Source organism: Stenella coeruleoalba (assembly GCF_951394435.1).
Source record: "Stenella coeruleoalba genome assembly, chromosome: 7".
NCBI lineage: Eukaryota > Metazoa > Chordata > Mammalia > Artiodactyla > Delphinidae > Stenella > Stenella coeruleoalba.
In genome coordinates this window covers 37,294,352-37,315,379 of record NC_137153.1, presented here as the reverse complement: position 1 = coordinate 37,315,379, position 21,028 = coordinate 37,294,352, and the positions used below count along the sequence as shown (strand labels likewise).

General features: G+C 41.0%; 1 protein-coding gene across 1 annotated transcript in view; it reads left to right on the top strand.

The window, feature by feature from the left end:
* AOPEP (aminopeptidase O (putative)) overlaps positions 1-21,028 on the top strand; it is a 359,010-nt gene that overhangs the window by 305,723 nt on the left and 32,259 nt on the right. The window lies entirely within an intron of this gene.

Below are 21,028 nucleotides of genomic sequence, written 5' to 3'. Positions count from 1 at the left end.
TGCACAATTTTTAAATCTGAATATAAACATATACCCCTCCCCCCAAAATTAAAAAAACAAATAAAATTATAGAAAGCTTAATGATACAACCTCTGTTTGCCACAGCCCTCAGTAACTACAGCAAACAAATCCAGGCAACTACCTGACTATTTAAAGATTCTGGTAGTTAAACCTAGAAAATGAAGACAAAGCAGCTTAAATAACTCCGTTTGTTGTGAAATGCTGACTCTTTTTACAGTACAGGCAAATCATGGGTACTCTACCTCCAACGTCCCCTGCAAGAGAAGAGATTTCTTTTCCTGTACTTTTAATTAGTCCTGCATTAAAATTCTTAGAAGTTGTAGATCTTGTTATTGTCAGCAGAGCGCTCAGTGCATGAAGGGGTACTAGATGAATACTGGCTTTGTTGGTCTCGGCCAGTCATTTTTTCCTATAGAAGCTCTTTGGACTCAAATATTTAAGTGTCCAAGTTCTGGGTGGGCAGGCGCTCATCAGTGACTCCCCTGCCACAAGAAGGGAGATGATAGGAGCGGTCCCACCATCAGGGTGGCTTAATATTGCTATTGGAGATTTGGACTTGCAGGTAACCTTGGTGAGTTTGAGTTTATAAACGAGGTGGATTGAATATGGTTGCCTGTAAATTTGGCAGTCTAAGTGATCTTGTTAAACTAGGCACTGTTTAGATTCACGTGGAAAACTGACCAGCTCTAGGTTTGAAAAAACGGTTATTGTGGTCCGGTGGATGGACAGAAGTCAAATGGAACACCTGTGGGTATGTGTTCAATGCCTTTAAATATTGAGTAATGTGATGGCAGGAAGGGTTAGGAGGGGATCAGCCAGGCCACTTTATATGCTTTTGGAGTCTGCATCTTGAACAATGTGGATCAGTTGAGACAGGTCCAAATTAAAAAATATATATATTATGGGGATAAAAAATAAGACCTATGAGATAAGATTTTAAAAATTGGATTTGTTCCATCTAGTAATAACAGTGTTCAGGGCTCTGGGGATGAGCTGGCACCAGGGTTCTAACCTTTGTGCCGCAGACAAGTCATTGGGTGCCTCTGGGCTTAAAACTCTCATGTAATGAGGAAGCCAGACACCCTGCCATCTTTACCTTTATTCTTGTATTCAAAGGAGGTGATCACAAGCTATTCTTTATTTTCATAGCACAAAAATTAAGTGACCTAAATTACATTGTCAGGGTTTAAGAATGATATTTTTGTGAATAATAAGTCAATAATATACTGTGCTATGCATAGAAACAATGAACAAATTCATGTATTTTTACATGGTTATCCTCAATGCTAATGTTTCATGGCTTCACCAAAAACAGGATCACAGTTTTAAGCAAGTCCTATCTTACCAGCAAAACAACAACATTTTACTTAAGAAATACTTCTCTCAAAAGCTTTAGGGCAAGCTGTACAAACAAACAGCTTATGAGTTTGCTAATTTGTTTATCCCTGCTATGGGCATCATGCTTTTTTATTTATTCAGTCGTTCATTCATTTCTTATGTTACTGATTTTAAGAAATCTTTTCAATAGCCACTGACATTATCGTCAAGAGCAATGATTTGTGATGGCAGACTAAATAAGATTGCTGACATTTTTTTATTCTTCAGATTTTGTAAAAACAGTTTTCAGGATGTTAATTTTTTATAGTTATTGCATGATTGATAATTTCCTTTTCCCACAGAACTAAAGCATGTTAGAGATGCTATTTTAGTTTAATTTAATTCTGGGAATATAATAAGAATAGCATTAGGGGCATGTAAGAGGAACTAGAAGAGGAGAGCATAGGACCTCAGTAGGGGAGAGAGGAGCACAGGGTCAGGAGACTTTGAGGAGACAGCTTCACCAGAGGGTTCTGCTTCCCCAAGCCCCTTCCCACAGGCTTGCACCTACATTGATAGGAACGTACGAAATCAAACAGCCATTACTTTCCTGTGCTTTGTAAAATTTAATGCCCAAGCCTTTTTATTCTGCATTTTATTTTCCCCCTTTAGAATTATATAGCTACCAGGAATGGTTTTCCGAGAACTAGAGAACAAGGAGGGCTGTATATCATGATGTGCAATTCTGCTAATAAAATTGGCGATCAAATACAAAGCCAAGTTAGCCTTTAGCCTTAGACCATTGTAAAGCCACATGATAAGCACCTTTTTCCAAAGGAAAAAGGGCAGAGGCCCAGGCCCGGGTGTGTTTCATCTTGGGTTACTACCCATTGCCTGAAGCGGCACGTTTTCCAGTTCTTCCCCAGATCCTGTCTCCATCCCTGAGATTAAATGGGAGAGCAGGGAGGTGTCTTCTTCCCGCTCCTCTCCTTCACTTATTTCTGACCACGTGCTCCAGGAGCCGCCTGTTGGTGCTGCAGGCTATATCATCCTCTCCTGCTTGCATGTTCATGGAGGTGGAAGCCATGCACAATAGAACCCCCTGCAGCTCAGCCTCCTTCTCTTGCAGGGGTTCAGGGACTTAATTGTGAGTGATCCCATCTCCTCATGCCATTTCGGCTCCATGGACAGTAATGCCAAATGAGAGCCAAAGATATAAAAAAACATATCTAAGTGAGGAATGATCGGAAAAAATGGCTTTTCTAATGTAAGACATGGTAAAGAATTGTACTTCATTCCTCAGTGAAGAGTTTATCTGGAAAGATATGGCTGTTTGTTTCCCTTTGGAAAATATAACTGTGAACTCTGTAAAACATAATCAGGCAGTTCCCTGGCAAAGTCTCTACACAATGAAAAAAGAAGATAATGGTGTTGATCTTGTGGACATGTGGGTTGTTCCAGCCTCTTACCCGTTCCTTTTACTACATAGACACTTTGTCAAACTTCTCAGACCAAAAGGTCCTGTGCCATTCAGACTTAGCCAGGTTTAACCTATGTGAATGAAACACTTGGGGGCAAAGGAAGACCCTACCCTGTTAACAGCAGTAACATGCCCTCTGAACATTGTAGGAAATGGCCTCATGGAAGGATTGATTCATGCTGGAAAAATAGAAAATAAGGGAAACTATTCAGAAATAAGACTGTCTTTTAAACCAGTTATGTAATAATGTAAGATCTGATATAGCCAGATTGTAATTGCAGTGCTGTGTGTTCAGAGTCCATGTGTATGTGTGTGTGGGTCTGTGTTTGGGGGAAGGAGGAATGACACTTTAAAAATTACATTAAACTGGGCTGTGATCTCACCATATGTGATGAATTGAACACAACTCTTCTGCATTTAATGAAGACTTTAGCCTTTAGGGGTAAATAAAACATCCCTAAACAGGGATGGCCTGAATATTTTTTACTGGCTGTAATAATTAAAGCCATGAAAAAGGTGGTAGGGTTATGTTACTTATTAACTTGAATCGCTCTTAGATTTGATCAAGACGTGGTTGCTTATGGCGTTTTGTTTCATGTTTGTCCTTTGTTTCATTGACGTGCTCTGCCCAGTCCTCTGTGGCACTATAAGAGCAGCCAGGCAGTTAGGAACCAGACCCAAAAGGGCTTTTAGACCCCTATCCAGCTTTCTTCTCAAACCTCTCCAGCAACCCCAGCAAACTTTTCAACCCCTAGAAATGAACCTGAAATCCCCCCATAAAGGTGTGTACTTGGAGGGAGGTGAGAAGAGGGACCTCGAAGAAATCTCCTTTTAGAAGGAAAAGATTAGAGTTCAGGTGTAGTGAAGAGATTTTTTTTTACAATAAATTTATTTATCTATTGGCTGCACTGGGTCTTCGTTGCTGTGCAGGGGCTTTCTCTGGTTGCGGTGAGCGGGGGCTACTCTTCATTGTGGTGCACGGGCTTCTCAGTGCGGTGGCTTCTCTGGTTGCGGAGCACGGGCTCTAGGCGTGCGGGCTTCAGTAGTTGTGGTGCGTGGGTTCAGTAGTTGTGGCTCACAGGCTCTAGAGTGCAGGCTCAGTAGTTGTGGCACACGGGCTTAGTTGCTCCACGGCATGTGGGAGCTTCCCGGACCAGGGCTCGAACCCATGTCCCCAGCATTGGCAGGCGGATTCTTAACCACTGCGCCACCACGGAAGCCCTAGCTAAGAGATTTTAAAGAATGCTTTTATTTTCCTCACATGTTGAGCCAAACATTAAGAAGCGGTGAGGTTGATTATGAGAGGAACTTGGAACCCAGATGTATTAGTGTCCTATTTCTGCTGTAACAAATCCAGTGACTTCAAACAACACAGATTTATTATCATATGGTATCTGGAGGTCAGACGTCCAAAATCACCTTCACTCGGCTAATGTCAGGATGTCAGCAGGCCTTTGTTTCTTTCTGGAGGTGCTAGGAGAAAATCCATGTCCTTGCCTTTTCACCTTTCAGAGGTCCCTGCATTCCTTGGCGCATGACCCCTTCCTCCATCTTCAAAACCAGCAAGGTTAGGCTGAGTCCTTCTCATGCTGCTACCTCTCTGGTTTCTCTCTTTCCTGCCTTCCTTCCTCACTTACAAGGATCTTGTGGTTGTATTGGGCCCTCCTGGATCATCCAGGATCATCTCCCCATCTTTAGGTCAGTTGATTGACAACCTTAATTCCCCTTTGCCATGTAACCGAGCATAGTCGTAGGTTCCAGGGATTAGGACGTGGCTGTTATCCTGCTCACCACACCAGAGAATGTCGATAATGTAAAGGGTAAGTGAATTGGGGAGTTCAGAGGGTTGGATAGAAGACAAATACAGGGTGTGGTATTAGAAGTGGGTTTTTACAGCTTCTTTTACTACAGTTTCTCATAGCTACCATCAGGAAAAATACATATATTGATATATGTATATTTACACACACATATATGCTATAACAGTGGAAAAAGTCATTCATATTTTTAGCTTAAGTGGGGTCTTACTGTTATATCCAATGTCAACTGCTGAATTTTAAGTGTGACATCCAAATAATTTATAATTTTAGTTTGGGGGAAATTGGCATTTCTCTATTCAAAAGAATGATCCAACTATTATAGTTTTATTAACTTTAGAATTAGTCATGTTTTGTCTTGTGAACATTTTTGTGCTGTAATTTGTTTTTATTAACACAACTGCATAGGAGAACCTCCAATAAAAATGATACTCTATTTTAAACACTATAAAATTCTTTTCGGTGTGCACATCTGTAAAAATTTTATGTAGTTTTAACCGCTCTTGTACATGTTCTTGTGTGTTAAGTGGCTAGACTTTTCTGGTTCCTTTTCCCCAGTCATTTAAGGTTTTGGGTACTGTGTTGCCCGTCCTGCCCCCCTCAAGGTCATGGCAAAGTCAGCTGAGATAATAGATTTGTTAAGTTCCCTGGGAGAAAAGCGCCACATGCATTTGCATAAAGCAGAGCTGCAGTGGTTAAGCTGTCAACAGCTTCCTAGTAGAAAATGTCCCTGAAATAGATATGACATTTACCTGTAATGGCTTTCTTTGCCTGTGAAATTAATAGTGTAAGGCTTTTAAAAAAGTTATTATCTTAAAATTTTTCTAAGGTTGAACCTATTTTAACAAATTTTCATCATTTAGTTGCTAAAAATTAGTGCTAATGGGCACAAGATCGAAACTTTGATCTTGCTACAGACGGTTACGTTAATACAAAATTGACTGTGGTGGGTCCTGGCAGGTGGGGAGATTCAGAGAAGACATCCCAGGCCTGCAAGGAGCTCAGAAATTTGAGCATATGCACAGTAGCACTCTAATGATTCTGTTACATGGCGGAATAGAACTGCCTACGTGGGAATGAATGAGAGAACAAAACCCAGAAAGCAAAAATTGTTTCTGGAAGGGTTCTTGAAAAAGGTAGCCCTTGGAAAGTGATTCACAGAGAGGGAGAGCAAGAGAAGTCCAGGCATGGGGATGTCAGTTCATATTGGGATTGAAACTGGAAATGAGCATATTGAACAACACACATGGGGGCATACATGTCATTGTTTTAGTCAGGACGGAAAGATGGGAAGGCCGGGGTCAGAGCTGTGCCTTAGTGAAACTCGCCCGGCTTGGCAGTGGTGGGCAAAATGGGTTTAATAATCCAGGTTTTTGCAGCAGGGCAGGTCTGATTCACTAAAGGGGGGCGCTGGAAATCAGGGATGAGAAAGGAGTTTTTTGGGCAACTGGTTTACATTTGCTGGTTATTTTGGTAGGGTCACCGGTTGTATTCCTCACCCTCTGCTACTTGTCTGCACAGTTGGTCTTTTAAGGAACTTTGAGGAGGAGGGTGGGCCATTGTTAATTCACGCCCAGGAGCGAGCAAAGTGGGCGCCAAGAGTGTTTCCTGATTTCCTGACAACTCTCAAGAGTTGGGTCGAGTTTTTAATGGATGAGAGAAGGAAAGTCGCAAAGCTTGTGCCCAAGGTCACTAGGTGAGTAGCCCGGCAGGATTAGACCCGGGTTGTAGGTGACTCGTCAGCGGAAAGGTGCTCCTAGTGCCTACTATTTATGTGTTCGGAGGAAAGGACGCTAGTGTTTAATTAGGGGTAGTTTCATTCCCCTGCAGCAGGCAGGGCCCGCATCGGACCACGCAGTGCGTGGTGCGGGGAGGGGGGCCGCAGCTTGTGGGGGGCGGGGGCAGGGCCAGGGCCAGGATGCCGCTCCGTGGGTGGCCTTGCGTCCCTGCCCCACCCCCCTTCCGTCTCGCGCCGACAGTGCCTCCGCACGCGCGGTGGGCTGACACGCAGACTATGAGGCCGCCCTGGGCAGTGGTGTGGGCGGCAGACTTTAGCTGGGGCCTCGCGGTCGGTGTCGGGTGAGGGTCCAGGGCATGGAGGAAGAACCGCTTGCTTGGTTTAGGTTTAGCACACCTAAACCCTTGTTGTTTAGGTGTGCTCCCGGCTTTGGAGCCCGGCTTTTGGGCTGGATTCACATGAGTTCCCCTAAACCGCCCTTCCCCCCATCCTCCCTGCGGAGACCGAGTGCGCCTTCCTGGTGGACGCTGGTGGCTCGGTCCTCTGGCGAAGAGCTAAGGGTTTCTGTCCGCACTGAGGGATCCCGCGTGTTCACCAGGACCTCGGCTGTGGAACCAAGAGAGTTGCTCAGATCGATTGCTGCACCACAGCCGCAGCTCCACTAAGAGCTGGGCACTGTAATTTTGGTCTCTTCCATTCATAATTCCATTGTCCTCGTGCTTCTAATTTGGGTCATTCTTTGCTTTGAGAGACGAACGTGCTCCGGGGACAGATGTCAGCCCCCGTAATTAAACTTAGATGAAGTTAGTCGAGAGCGGGGAGCTCGATGTGCAGCGATTTAGGACAGCATTGCCCAGCGGGCCCGCCAGAGTTGGTAGTGCAGTTTGGGGACTTGCTTTGGAAAGGAGTCACCCACTCCCGCTTTGAAGGGCGGGGGGAGCTGGGTGATGCACAGGTGGCTCCAAGCACTGTTGGCCAGCAAACGACTGTGCTCTGCTTAGAAAAAAGAGGGTAAAACGTTTCCGAGATAGGGTTTCTTTCAAAAACAATAATAATTTTATGGGATAGGGCTACTGATTTGACTTGCAAAATGGGAAATGGTAATTATAGAAAGAGCTTGAACAAATAGTATTGGAGTCAGTGAGAAATGAAGTCTGTGGTGATGATGAGAACTCTATCTTAGGTGGAGATACTCTCCGGACAGTATGTGGTATGTGGTTTTTATCTTAAGTCTTGCTTTACCTTTCAGTTTAAAGCAGAATTCCAGATTTGATCAACAGCTTAATCAGCAACAGCTTTTTGCGTTTAATAGTAAATTCTAAAATAATTTGGTCAGGCTGATAGCAGCATGGTGCTTGGCCGTTAGATGTTTACTTTTACAAGAACATTTTGGTATATTTTGTAAAATTTTTGTATTCTTGTCTCTCACTGAAGAATATTTGTTAATTATCTGAAGGTAGATATCATGCATTTTTCAAACTGAAAAAATTCATTAAAAAATTCGAAATGTTCTGATACATTTGAAAATATGCATAAACCTTATTAATGTTCTTAACATTTAAAGCGTGGTGTCCTGTCTTGCACACGAGATAAACTTAGCGAAGAGAACTTTTAAATCTATTTAATTTAAAGATTTAGATCTTGACTCATTGGGGAATCTTGGAAAAATAAGTTTGGGGGAATATTACATTTTCCTTGCAGGCGCTTTCTACCTATGTCCTCAGTTGCTCATCATGTTTATTTCACCTGCAGAACAAGTGTTTGGGAGTCCTTTTAAAGTTTTTATTTCCCAGACACCTGGTTTTCTTAGTTTAAGCATTGAAGAATGTCATCTTACTTTCAGGACATTAAAGTTTTAGGTGAGGTAGACACATTAGCATTTAAAAGTGTTTGCATTTGGTTTTGTTTCTTATTTTCTACTTGTTTTAACTTGGAATTAGTTGCTTTTCTTCTTAAAAGAGATTAACTTTCAAAGTGGTTACTGCAGTGAAACGTTACATTGTGTTCAGATATCTGTCATATTAATATTTAGAGAGCCAAATTTAACTGCTAAACAAAAATAGCATTTTGTAGTAAAATAAGGTACTAAATTAATTTTTCATAATGTGGCAGTTAAGATTTCCTTCATTTAAAAATGGAGAAATTTTAGAGCATATCTAGTAAATGCATGGAGTGGGACTGAAAACTATAGTTACCTGAAATTTTGAAAAAAATGAAAATGTTTTTGAAATATATAGATTGAAAGGGGAAGACATATGAGTCATACAACCTGTTTCATGCAGCGTTTTTGTAGTGGTTGTTTTATTATTATTTCTACTCCAGTAGTTCATTGCCTATTTTTAAAAAATCTTTCACATGAACTTAATTTCTAAATTGTTCAGTAGTTCTAAAATGGATGCAGATTGCTCTAAAGATCAAACCAGTACTGGAAAAGAAAGTACAGAAAGGCTTTTTTGTTTTTGGTGTTTGGTTTTATTTTTCTAAGCACATATTTTATGGGTATAGTTTTCCTCATCCTGAAATATCTCCTGTACATCTCAAACTAGGCTGAAGAGATTAATACTCAGAACTGTGAATGGACGGTTAATAAATTTCTGGGGAAAATAGGCCTGATCACTTCCATCAGTACTAATGAAGAATTATGCAGATTGTTTACTAGAAAGATGCCCTGGGTAGTTTGTTTCCCTTTTATTCACATAATCTGTAAACAAAACAGCCCTCCCGCATCTTTGTACATCTTTTACGTTTCTACCAGGTGATCCAGGAACATTTGTGAATGTTCCGCAGGAGGGACTAAACTCATCAGTTCAATATTCATTTTTTGAAAACAGTGTTTTTTTTCTTTGTTGTAACGGGCATGGTCTGGTGTTTTTCCATTCAAATGGAAAGTGAAGTGGCATGTACACTAGAGGTTAAATTTGTTTTAAGTACAGTGAGCAACGAGAGAAAGTCTTCACATTCTATAAATTAGAGGAAAAATTGCTACAGCTATGATTGCCTTTGTTCTCAAAGCCATTTGAATTGCAGGCTGTGTTGGGACTGGTTCGTACATTGTTTAACTGCTGAGACTAAAACTTCTAATTAGAGTAATTACTGGGTGGGAGCTGACTGGCGGGGGCGGGGTGGGGGCCAGGGGTGTGGCTGGGAAGGGGCGCCGCGCGGTGGGAACCCGGCCCGGCTGGCTGCGCGGGGCGGGGCGGGCAGGCGCGGCGGCGGCCTCTCCGGGGATTGGCCCGGGAGGAGGAGGCGGCGCGCGCGGCGGGCGCTGCAGATATCAGCCGGCGCCCGGGAAGGATCCGGGAGGACTCTAGGCTCTGGCCTGCGCCCCGACGGGAGCCGCAGTAAGTAAGCCGTTTTCTTCTTTCCAAGTCGGGCCCACCCGCCGCAGCCGGGCCCGTCTGACAGCTGCGGGGGCCCGGGGCCGTCAGCTGGTGTTCGTTAGGAGAATTAAGGTGGTTTCTTCTCCGTCTACCAAATCCCTTCTCATTTTCCTCCTTTTAAATAACCTCAGTCTTTCCAGCAAATGAGCTTTAGCAGGAAAGAAAGCCAAGTTTGGTTCACTCGTATTCGTTCTGCTTCATAATCCTGTCCTTATCTGCTTATAGCGAGCAGCCCATTCTGTGGAGTTTGCATTCCCACTACCATGGTGGTATCATTTGATGTGAATGGGAGTTCTCGTTGCCTTCAAAAATACTGTGGGGTGCTTCTGACGGGCTCTTGCCTTTGTTTTCACGCCGTTGTACTTGTAAACGTTTTAAACTTTGAGTGCATTCAAGGGCATGGGTGTCGGTATTGTAATTTTTTGTGTATTTTATTTACCAAGCCTTCCAGGAAGACACATCAGGTAAACAGATACATTCTGAAGTGCTCAAGAAAGCTTACTTGAAGGACAAATCCAGCAGGAAGAGTAACAAATTACTGCTTCAGACTAGAGCCTTCTTTAGAAATGTTCTGCAGGTTAACTTACTGTTCTCTTTCCTCTTTGTTAAGGGGTGTGTGCTAACTTAGAGGGGTTCTGGTCTTTGGTCTCAATTCCTAGAAAACATTCTTAGATGGAAACGTAGACCAGGTTTTAAACTTTGAGGAAAAGTTTGTGAGGGTTGCCCTGGAGGGAGCAGCCTGTTCATGTTTTATTTCTGTCTCAAAGGTAACTATTACTTGTAAAGTTCTGAGATGAGACACCCTACATTGTGAAGTCAGCAGAAAAGTGGTTCTCAACCTGTGAGGTTGCATTTAGTAAATCTAAAAATCTTTGTGTCTACTTTTCCTTTTGGTGGTGGCGGGGGGCAGAAATCTGTGATCACTGGTTCTTCAGGTTGATTTGTTATAAGCAAGTCAAGCTTCACTTCGGAATAGAATGTGTAGATTATAATTGGTATGTTGTAACTTCGATAAAAGCACAGTTGCAGAAATTCTGTTAAAAATGTGGAGAGTAAACATTTTTTAAAGTTTCTCTTTTTTTAGTTTTAATTATATAAGAAAAATTTCTTAAAACCTACACAAAGAAAACTGATTGCTCCCTTTTTTATTTTTAACATGAATTCTAAGTTAATTCATAAAACAGATAAGCTTGGATACTCAGGGGAGGGAAAGTTTGGTTTTTCGCAGACTGACTGTTTTTCATTAAAATTGAATAAGCAATTCAAAAACTGAGAAGTGTCTTAACATTTCCTGTAATTTCCAAAAGTTCTGTGCTATTAAAATGTATTACGCTGATAAGATAATACCGAATTTTTCTTATATAAGCATATTATATATACATGAAGGCAGATATAAACAGAATAGAAATGCTAAAACTTAACCACAATTTGTATGACATTTCTTTAGGAGTCTATTAGGAATAACTTGCAATACTTGAGATTTTAGATTGTTACCAGAAAATGTATCTTAGGTTTAATCAGCTTTATGCCAACCAACACCTATGAAAAGGTTTTGGTAGGTCTCAGACCTACTAGGATTTTAGGTATGTATCTATTTTTCATCTTTGAAGACTTACTTCTGTTGATTGACTTTGAAGTATTTGAATTCACATGAGAGGATTTTTCTATGGCAGCAAACAAGGCCGAATTTCAGATTTCCTGCTCCTGTACCAGCTTCCAGCTGCTCCGGGCCATGAGTCCAAGCTGAAGCTCACAGTAGACTTAAGATTTTAATGTCTGAATTCTGATAGCTGTAAAGAGTGTGTTTAGCTTTAAAAGAACATTTTTATAACACTATTCCAGTCTCTTGTTTAGTTGGGAATAGTTCTTATCGTGATGGAAAGTACATTAATTTATGAATTTTTCAGCCCTTGGTACGTAGCCTGCAACTTGGGGGTAAACAAACCTGGCACCATTCATGTGCATGTAGTTTATTGTTCTGTTTCCCATTCACCTGTTTGTTTCACTTTCTCACATGATGTGCATCTGTAAGACAGCCATTTCTCTTCCATACAAAATGCTGACCCATTAAGAGCTTTTATTCCCTTCAGCTGCACTGGTATTGAGGTGGAGGAGAGAAAAGGAAGAGTTAAACATGAAGGAAACATCTCTTGAAAGTATGTGAAACTTGTTCTTTGCCTTTCTTTTTCCTGAAGCTCTTAAGTCCATGTTTTTTTCAATAATATGAATTTCCGTAAGTTTCTCAGTGACCCTTAAGAAGTTAATTCTTTGCTCTATTCCTCATAAAACTTTTCAGAGTTAATCCGGGATATAAAATGTCTGGACTAGAATCCAGAAGTGTACAGAATTTGAGTGAAATCTGACCCCTGTGCTTTATATACATTAAATCATTCTGTGAAAGAAAACTGAGACGTTGGATAGTAAATTGTGCGATACTCTCAACACATTTTTATTAAGTAAAAACAACTTTATTCCTTTATTCTTCCAGCAGTAATTCTTGTAGTTGGACTCCTACCCTCTTCCACCTCACCCGCCCCCCCAATTTTTCTTTAGTTGTGGTTGGCTATACATATCCCTAAGGATATGTTTCTTTGTCTACTTTATGACAGAAACCACAACAAATTGTGGACGTGTGGCTAATATTTATGCGTAGTTTGGGTTTGGTAGAAAATGTAAGAAGAACAGTAGAAATTAAAATCTAATCAAAAAGGTATTTATGTTGTTTTGACTATGAACCTATGAAGAAGAAAGGACAGGAACTAGGAGTAATGGAATGTTAGTATTTTACACCAGAATAAATACCCAAGAGTGAAATTTGCTTGTAAATTATGCTCTCTCCTTAAAAATTTGTTGAGTATATGTGTGTGTCCATTCCCAAGTCGTTTGTCTGAGCCAAGCGCCAGCGTGTGACTTCGTTTCTCCTTCCTTCTGTTTCTTGTCTTTTTCTCACCTTGCAACTCTTGTTAGTGTCATTATCTCTAAAATGCTTTTGTGGCTTACTTTTTTATAGATGTTAGTTTTGATAATTTTTAAAAATTAATCTAATAACAGGTTTTAACAAGGAGGCTGTGGAAAGCAAAGGGACAGGTCTTTGTAAGACATACTATTGAGTCATTGCATTTAGCGCAAAATGGATGGTTACAAACACTACAGTCTAGCTTATTCATTAGATTAGTTCTTTAAAAACATCGCAGAACCATCATTTTGTTGATTACAGTCGATTATAATTGAGGAGGCATTTCCGTTATTTTACCATTCGCTTTTAGAGTAAGAATCTATTATACAGAAGGTTTACAAAACTTTTAAAATTGATATATTTAAGTTGTGTATTTTTGGATTCGTTTTCGTTTAGAAGTGAGAATCACTTCTGGCTTGAATTTTCATGTGTCGCTATATAAATTTTCTTTCAGTATAGTTTTATTTAAATCACTGAATGGTTGCTTGACAGCTGTTCTTGCAGTCATTTTTCTGTATTACTCCATCTTACCGGATTGGACATTAAGTCCTTTATTTAAATTTGATAAACATTTGAGTATCTGGCATGAGGTAGGTGGCACATGAAATGATAGGGTTCCATCCCTTAGGGAGTTGCCTTAAAATGGTACATTCTTTTTATAGAAGTTGAAATATGGTTTTATTTGAACTTAGTTATTCTTGTTTAAACTTAAAAGAGGAGGATCCTATTTTTGTCTGTAAAATTTTAAGGAGCTTAATTTCGGTAAATGCTTAGGTTCCGCCCCCCCCCCCCATTTGCTAATCACCTGTAATTTATAGAGGAAAACTGTTTTCATACTGAATATTCCTAAGAATTTTGTATTTGTGCATATGAACACCTTAATTTTGTGCATATTATCACTTTTTGCCAGGAACATAGGGCTAGCTATAGAAAATAAACTCAACTGAATGTTGCCCAGAAGAATCTAACGTTGATGCAGTTATTTTCTAGGAGTGTTAAATTTGTAACAAATAATCCCTCGCAGATGATCTGATTTTGATATATTGGGAGTAATAGCAGAAGTTGAAGAAAGATAGGAAAAAATTCTGGTTTGAATGAAATTACAGTTACTGGTTTTTCCCTTGGAAAAAACTCTGAAAATATTTGATGGTTCATTTATATTATAAATGACAGCATAAAAATCTGAGCACGTGACTGATGCAGTGCTTCATGTATATTTGCAAAGCATTTGGAAAATTTTAAATTCTTTCAATGTTTCTTTTTTTTTATTCTTTATTTCTTAATAAACCCTTATGCCGAAGGCTGACTTTCAACAGATCACAGTGAGGGAGCTGCTCTAAAATTCTTTCAGTATTCGCGCATTGCTCGCACAGAACTTATGTCTTATATTTAATGGTATTCATCTCTACGCAGAGAAGTATTGACATCAGAACTTTTGAGACCTATGTTGCTTTGAAATACTGTTGTTATGACTAAGAATAGAGAGGCTCTGATAGATTTCTTGGTGCACACTCCTGCTAGGGGATCTGCTTCTAACTGCTTTATAGAAGCCCCTGGTTTCCAGGTTGCTAGCTCAGTATTTTGTTAGAGCATGTGCTTTAATCATTTATGCATTTCAGTGCTTAGATTGCAGTATTAAATTTCTTCATAAAGTGGATCTTCTCTTCTTTAAGTAAATTATTGGGAAATTTTTAACATGTTTTAAGAAAAATAGTTCAGCTTGATCTGGAGGCAGGAAAGAGAAAAAGGCCAGGCAGCTAGCTGCTCATGTAGGTTACTCAGAGAAAAGTTGATGTGAAGAGTTGCTTAATTCCTTTTTGTGTATCTTTAGAAAATTTTTCACGCAAATTCAGCCATAGTCTATGTTCTGTTCTTAACTTTTCCCCCCACTTAATAATATTTCTCTCCATCTCAGCATATTACAGAAACAGTTAACATCTCATTCTTTTTAATAGCTGTGTGATATTCTGTTTTGTGATGGTTATATACCATAGCCACGATTTTGACACACAGATTTTGACTGACAGTTTTCACGGTAAAGGTATATTCATATGGTGGACTTTTGGAGGTTCATAAATCAGTTGGTATGCAACCAGAATTTTGAATTAGAAAATATCACTTTACAACTTAGGAACTCAGATTCATAAAATGTATACTCTTAAGATAAATAAATCAATTATTAAATACAATATTAACTTAGATAAGAGCATTAGTTCTAAAGAAAGGAAAAGAAGCAGATTTCTATTAAAAGTAAAAACAAACCAAAAACCTGTGAATACGAGAAAAATTAGACGTATTCTCTGAGCCTTTCAAGTGTTCCAAATTCTTTAGAAAGCCTTAAACAAGCCCTGCCTGGAGCATAAGTGTTATTATGGCAGGGTGAATGGACTGAATCACTTAGGAATTTATAGTTTCTTCTTCATGCGCGATGTTTTTCTTGAGAAGCATAAAATTCAGATCAGGAATGGTCTCCCTTTGGCCCCTTTGGTTATTGGTCTGGCAAGTTCCTGAATAGGGAAGGCAGACGCAAAGATACCAAGAATCTCTTACAAAATACTTGGGAATTTTCAATTTGAGTGTGTACAAAGATTTATTTTCAAACTGTGTTATAACATAAACCATAAGTGTACACGTGATTATAAGAGTTGACAGGAGGACTGCATTTAATGTAGTTTAAATAATACGCTTTGTATCAAATTGCATATAGTTTGGGTAATGTTTTTTACAAAAGTTAGGGAAGTGTTAGCACATGAAAATTTGACCCTTATAATCTGACATGAGTGAGATATGAGAATGATTTATGCCAATGAATTATTTCAGGTACTCTTTGCTAATGATGGTGTCTGTTTTGGTCACTGTGGTGTCACTTTTGGAAGCACCACAACCAAACTATGGCTCAAAAGTTCGGTAGTCTTTTTCAACTGTAGCTGTTAGAATTGTTTTCCCCAAAGTATAGTAAATATGCTTTTTTTCTATGTGAACTGAATTATATAAATATTTTCTTCTGCTTGAATTTTCCTAAAATTTGTCCATAGGCATACTCCCTAAAGATGTTTGATAATCAGAAATACTGATTATGCTGGATAAATACATCTATTCAATGATTTCCTTATTTTTGAAGAAAATTATTTTCACTTTTAATTTTATTTAGTGACTTTCATTGGTTGGCAAATCAAATTTATGTCCCCAAAATAATGTGAACCAGAGACTTTAATTCTTAAATTCGTCAGTTCTTTAAAATGTATTGTTTTTCTTCAACATGGAAAGGATGGTTTTTCTTTTGTAAGTTTTGTTTCTAGAAGCAGTTCAGAACAATTGTGTTTTTCTTCTATATAAGTTACTGTTTTAGACTCAAACCATTTTAATTATATCATGATATCCTTGTTGACAACAGCTCTTGGCCAGACACTCTCCTATGTATATATTATCAAATAGTTCATTTTTGTCACTTAAAAATGTTTATCATTAAGAAAGTGCCAGATGAAAGATCCTATACAAACAATGAAGTGAGAACCATGGTCCTGGCCAGTGTTTGGAGTAGGCAAGGTCAACTTCACCAGAGTTCTGATACTCTTCAGGGCACCTGAGGGTGGGTAGTGTGGTGGATGTGTTTTCTGGGAAGAGTAGAAAGGAATTTGTTAGACTTTGGGGGAAATGTTATTAAAAAGACCTTTTATATCTGTGGGATTACCTTTTTAATCCAAGGGGCAAAGGAGAACTGCTGTCTCTTTTGTGCCTCTATGCCAGAATACATGTGACTTTCAAAGGTCAGCCTCCCCAATTCTGGTTTGGACCCTGCTTGTGTTGAATCTCAGCCAGCGTACAGGAGAATTTGAGATTTTTTTTCCTCCCTCCCCCATTTTTTCTGTTTTTGTTCAGTGTAAACAGTTCCTGCCGTAGTAACATAGACAAATATAGCAGAGAATGCTTTTCTGGAAGAAGAATGCTCCCTAAGCATTTTTTAACCATTTTTGGGAAGAATTGATCTTTCTGTGTATTTCAGGCAGACCGAAAGAGAGGGAGGCCATTGCTATAAATTGAAGTGACATCATATGTATTTTGCCCCCATTGATCTGCATTTAGTCTCCAGCCAGGATAAAAGGAAATGGCATCAGGGAGGAAGCATGCTTCATTTAGGCGCAGATCCCAGAGTGATAGTGAGGTAATAATAGAACTCACGCCACTGTCCGTCGGTGGCTGCATTAGTCCTAGGCTCATTCCCCGTCTGGGAGTCTGAGACTTCCTTCGTGTGTGGCTGCAGCGCGCCAGCTGGGCTGTGAGGGGAGGTGCCCTCCTTTGCTTTTGGAGGGGCACGGGCAGTGGACGTGGATGTTCGCGGGCCCCGGGTTCCCTGTGTTGGTCCTGCCTGTGGAAGGTCAGTAGTGAGATGCGTATGGGGCACTTTCTGATCTAGGAGCCTAGCTGGCCCTTTCGGAGTCCTGTTTATAGAAGAAATGGTGGAGGACCTCGGTTGTGTGGTTGGTCTTCAGGGAGCCAGGAGTGAGTGATGCCCCCGTGACAGTAGAAAGAGGTTTCTAGGCTTCTGGAAGAGTCAAGGTTCGTTTTCTTTGTGCTGCTTGTAGACTAGGAGGGTGCGTTTGGAAAATCCATATTTTCTTTCCAAGAGCCTGTGTAAGAACTCTTTAGAACTGTTCAAACTTGTGCAACTTGCCTCAACCCTTAGGCTGACTGGGAAAAATTATGAGGTAGACTTTTTTTCTCTTTGTGCGTTTCTGGGTAATTAGCAGCCATGGAATCCTCCATGTTTAGAGCAAGAACACAGACTTCCAGAATTCTTAACAAATCTCAATGTATTGACCTCCTTTGGTGTTTTATTGTTTGCGTTCGAGTAAGTGTTCCAGTGTTGTGAAGTCCTCTATTTCAAGTGCCCACATGACTTTGGCACCCCACTCTTATTTTGTCTAAGTTTCTGAGGCAGATGCATTTAAAAAATACCGAGCTGGTTTCAATACGGAAAAAATAATAACCTCATCGTGAGTTCCTAGTTTGTGCAAAGGAAAGAACTTGCTCTTCCTCTCGCTGTTGAACTGTGGGTGTGAGCACTCCTAGACCCTCAGCAGTAAAGGCAGTTTCTTTTTCTAATGTTTGAACGAGCTGCTTTCTCAGGAGATAATGCTCTGAAGCATGTGCTTTATTTTTCTTAATCACTCCATGCTGTGACTAAAGCCGTGTCTGTCTCCACCCCACCGCCCCACACTGCTGTATTAAACACAGTGGGCCTAGAAGTCATGTGAAATTTAATTTGATTTCTACATGGGTGGGAGTGGAGTGACCCACACGGCATTTCCTAACACCCCTGTGCTTGCTGCCAGGGCGGGTGGCACCCAGCACTGCGTCTGAACAGGTTTGCTGGTGTATGATCTCTCTCAGTTACTTTGCGAACATTTTGGTTTATTACTTAGTACTTCTTTTTCATTATAGGGTGGCTTTATAGGGAGTGTTTATTTTACAAAGAGAAATATGCTGTACTAAAGCAAGCTGCTTGCCACATTTTTGCTTCAGTATTCTCTTTTCAGGGTCTGTAATCTCATGTAAAAATTATGTAATGTTCACGTACTCATTTGTGAGTGAGAGAGACTGAATTTTGCCTATGTACTAAAATAGCATTTGATCACCGATTTGAAATACGAGCCTCCCCTTCCCCCCCCCCCGAATTGGAGGAATGACAGTTGAAAGCCAGATGGCTACAGGTGGTTTTACTAAGGAGAGTCACTTACACAAGTCCGTTCTGAAGACCTCTCAGCATCATGGAGGAATGTTCTCAGCCTCTGTGTTGGTCCTTGGTGCCCCTGCCCACCTCTGAGCAAGCAGGCACCTTAGTGAAGGAGGAGGGAGAGCTGGTGGGGTGTGTGCATGCTTGTTCTTTGCCTTTCTCCAATTAAAGTAAATTAAACTGAACAAAGAACCGCAAAGGCTTGACTCCCTCCCTTCCACCTCGGCTGCCCATCTTAAGTCAGGGGGCTTGGCTTTAGATATTTTTCCATTGCATAAAATGAGACGACGAAAGCTGTCAGTGATCCTTCTGGTTCTGTTTCTCTGTGCAGGTGTGTATGAACTTTTTGCTTAGAAGAAAACTGCGAGAGATACAAAAGTGTGAATCCAGATATTTTGATAGGTTCCCATGTTAGTAATTCTCTGATATTAAACAGGAGTTTGTTGGTCAAACCCAGCTGGGGTAAGTTGAGGACCAAGCTAGTTGTCTTACTCAGGGTTTCTTTCCTCCCTGGGTCTCTCTAGCTTAAACCAAATCCTAAGCTTGGGTTCTAACAATAGGCCTCTTTGTAAGCGCAGGCACGTAATAGGGAGATGCTTTTCTTTCTACTCTTCCCTTTTCTGCAGTTCTGAAAGTTGGCCGGGCTTGTTCCTGCTGCACTTAGTTAGCGAATGAGGCCGCCACCCGCAGCCCATGGGTGTTCTGTGCTGTATCAGGCTGGGCCCTTCCCCAGAAGCGGTCTTCTTGAGTAGCTGTTGCTGCCCTGGATTGGCTGCCTGTAGAAGCACTGCTGACCGGTTTTGAGCGTGCGCGTGGGGATGCAGGACTGGCTAGCCATTCTGACCCAATCTGGGACCCTCCCCTCCCCTGCCCCTGTACAGACAGATGGGCTGCTGCTGGACGGGCACCTAGGCCCGCCGCAGGGTGGGAGCCACCTGGAGCACACTTTGGAAAGGGATGTAGTGGGGCAGGTGGGGAGAGACCATTTTGGGGAGAAAGGGTAGACTCCATGAGAAGGGTTCAAATGCAGGAGGGCAGTCAGGGAGAGTGGCCTTAGGGGGGAATGAGGGGCACACTCATGGCTGGGGCTGAAGGCTTAGCCTCCACCAGAGAAGGGGCCCCTCTTGGAACATAGGGAAGGAAGATCCAGAGAGGGAGGCTGCAGGGTGAGATGGATGGGAAGGAGGGCAGAGGGAGCCTGGGTGCCAGGCCCAGCTGGGCCGAGCTGAGAAGATGGAACTACAATAAGAGGGGCCACAAGAAAGGCTGAGAACAAAGTGTCAGCTCTGCTGCCGGGTCGGGAGTGCCAGAGGCTAGGTAAGACTCCTCCCTCCGCCGGCGGCCATGAGTGCCTGCCTGCCAAGTGCTCATGGTGCCCGTGGTATACAAGGGTATGCATGCTCCCCAGAAGCTGGTGGTTCTGAATTTGGTCTGTTTTATAAAACAGCAAGTTTCTTTTAATATCATACGAGTAGCCTCATGTGTCTAAAACTGTAGAAAATGGAAAAATGGCATTTTTGTACTAGTATATAGTAATTTGATATCTTTAAAGCATCTTACAGACACAGTAGGTCTAATGGAAGGAAATTAAGTGTTCTCATATATAACCTCACAGGTCAGTGCTGAATCGTAACCCTCTGGTTTTGCTGAAGCACCTTGTTTCTCCTCTCAGCCTGAGAGAGGAGCCACAGCATGACTGGTGGATGGAGTGATGTTATGAAATGAAAATAACCAAGAATCAAGTGGTGTGCATTTGTGTCTGTCTGTCTAGAGGGAAGTGGCGGTTTAAGTAGACCTTAGAAAGGTGAGGTGAGGAAAGATAAGAAATGCTTTCTTTGTGGAATCATGTAGTACATTTCATGCATGCCGTCTCTGCTGGGTTTTCCTGCAAGTGCATTTTGGAAGAGTGTGTGTGTGAATGGAGAGGGAGGCAGAGGTGCAGTGCACACTTGGGGGCTGAAAGGTAAAGAGAGGTAGGGGAGAAGCCAGTAATTTTTGAAATTTCTTTTAGAGTAACAAAATGGGGATTAAAATCCAGGTGTTCTTGTGAATATCCTGTTGCTCTAGTATTGACTTCCAGAACTGTAAATTTGAGTTAGTTGACAGGATTGCCTGGGCATAATCAGGAATGGAGAAAAGCTAAATGTCGAGAACAGTGGAATTCATAGTAGTTATTTTAAAACCTTCATTTTAGAATAAATACATTTTGGTTCCTACAAGATGTGTCTTAAATTGAATTTTTTTCTTCTGTTAACCGTTTGTGTGCTGCTCTGTGCTAGAGGCTGATATAGGCACTGTGGTACAAGAGTGAATAAGACAGATATTTTAAGTTCTTGGATTTCACAAGTATTGTTTGTTCACAGATTAGTTTGTGTTATTTTTGAACCATATAAAAACGTCTTGCTCTCTTTGCCCTTAATTGGTAATACCATTTTTACTTATCCTGTATGAAAACTCAGGGATCTGAGTGACCTTGTGTGGTTGGGCGTGTGTGTGTGTGTGTGTGTGTGATCATACATACAACCTTCTTTTTAATGGAATAATAAACTTACAGATTTTGTAATAGAGGGATTGTGAAACATGGT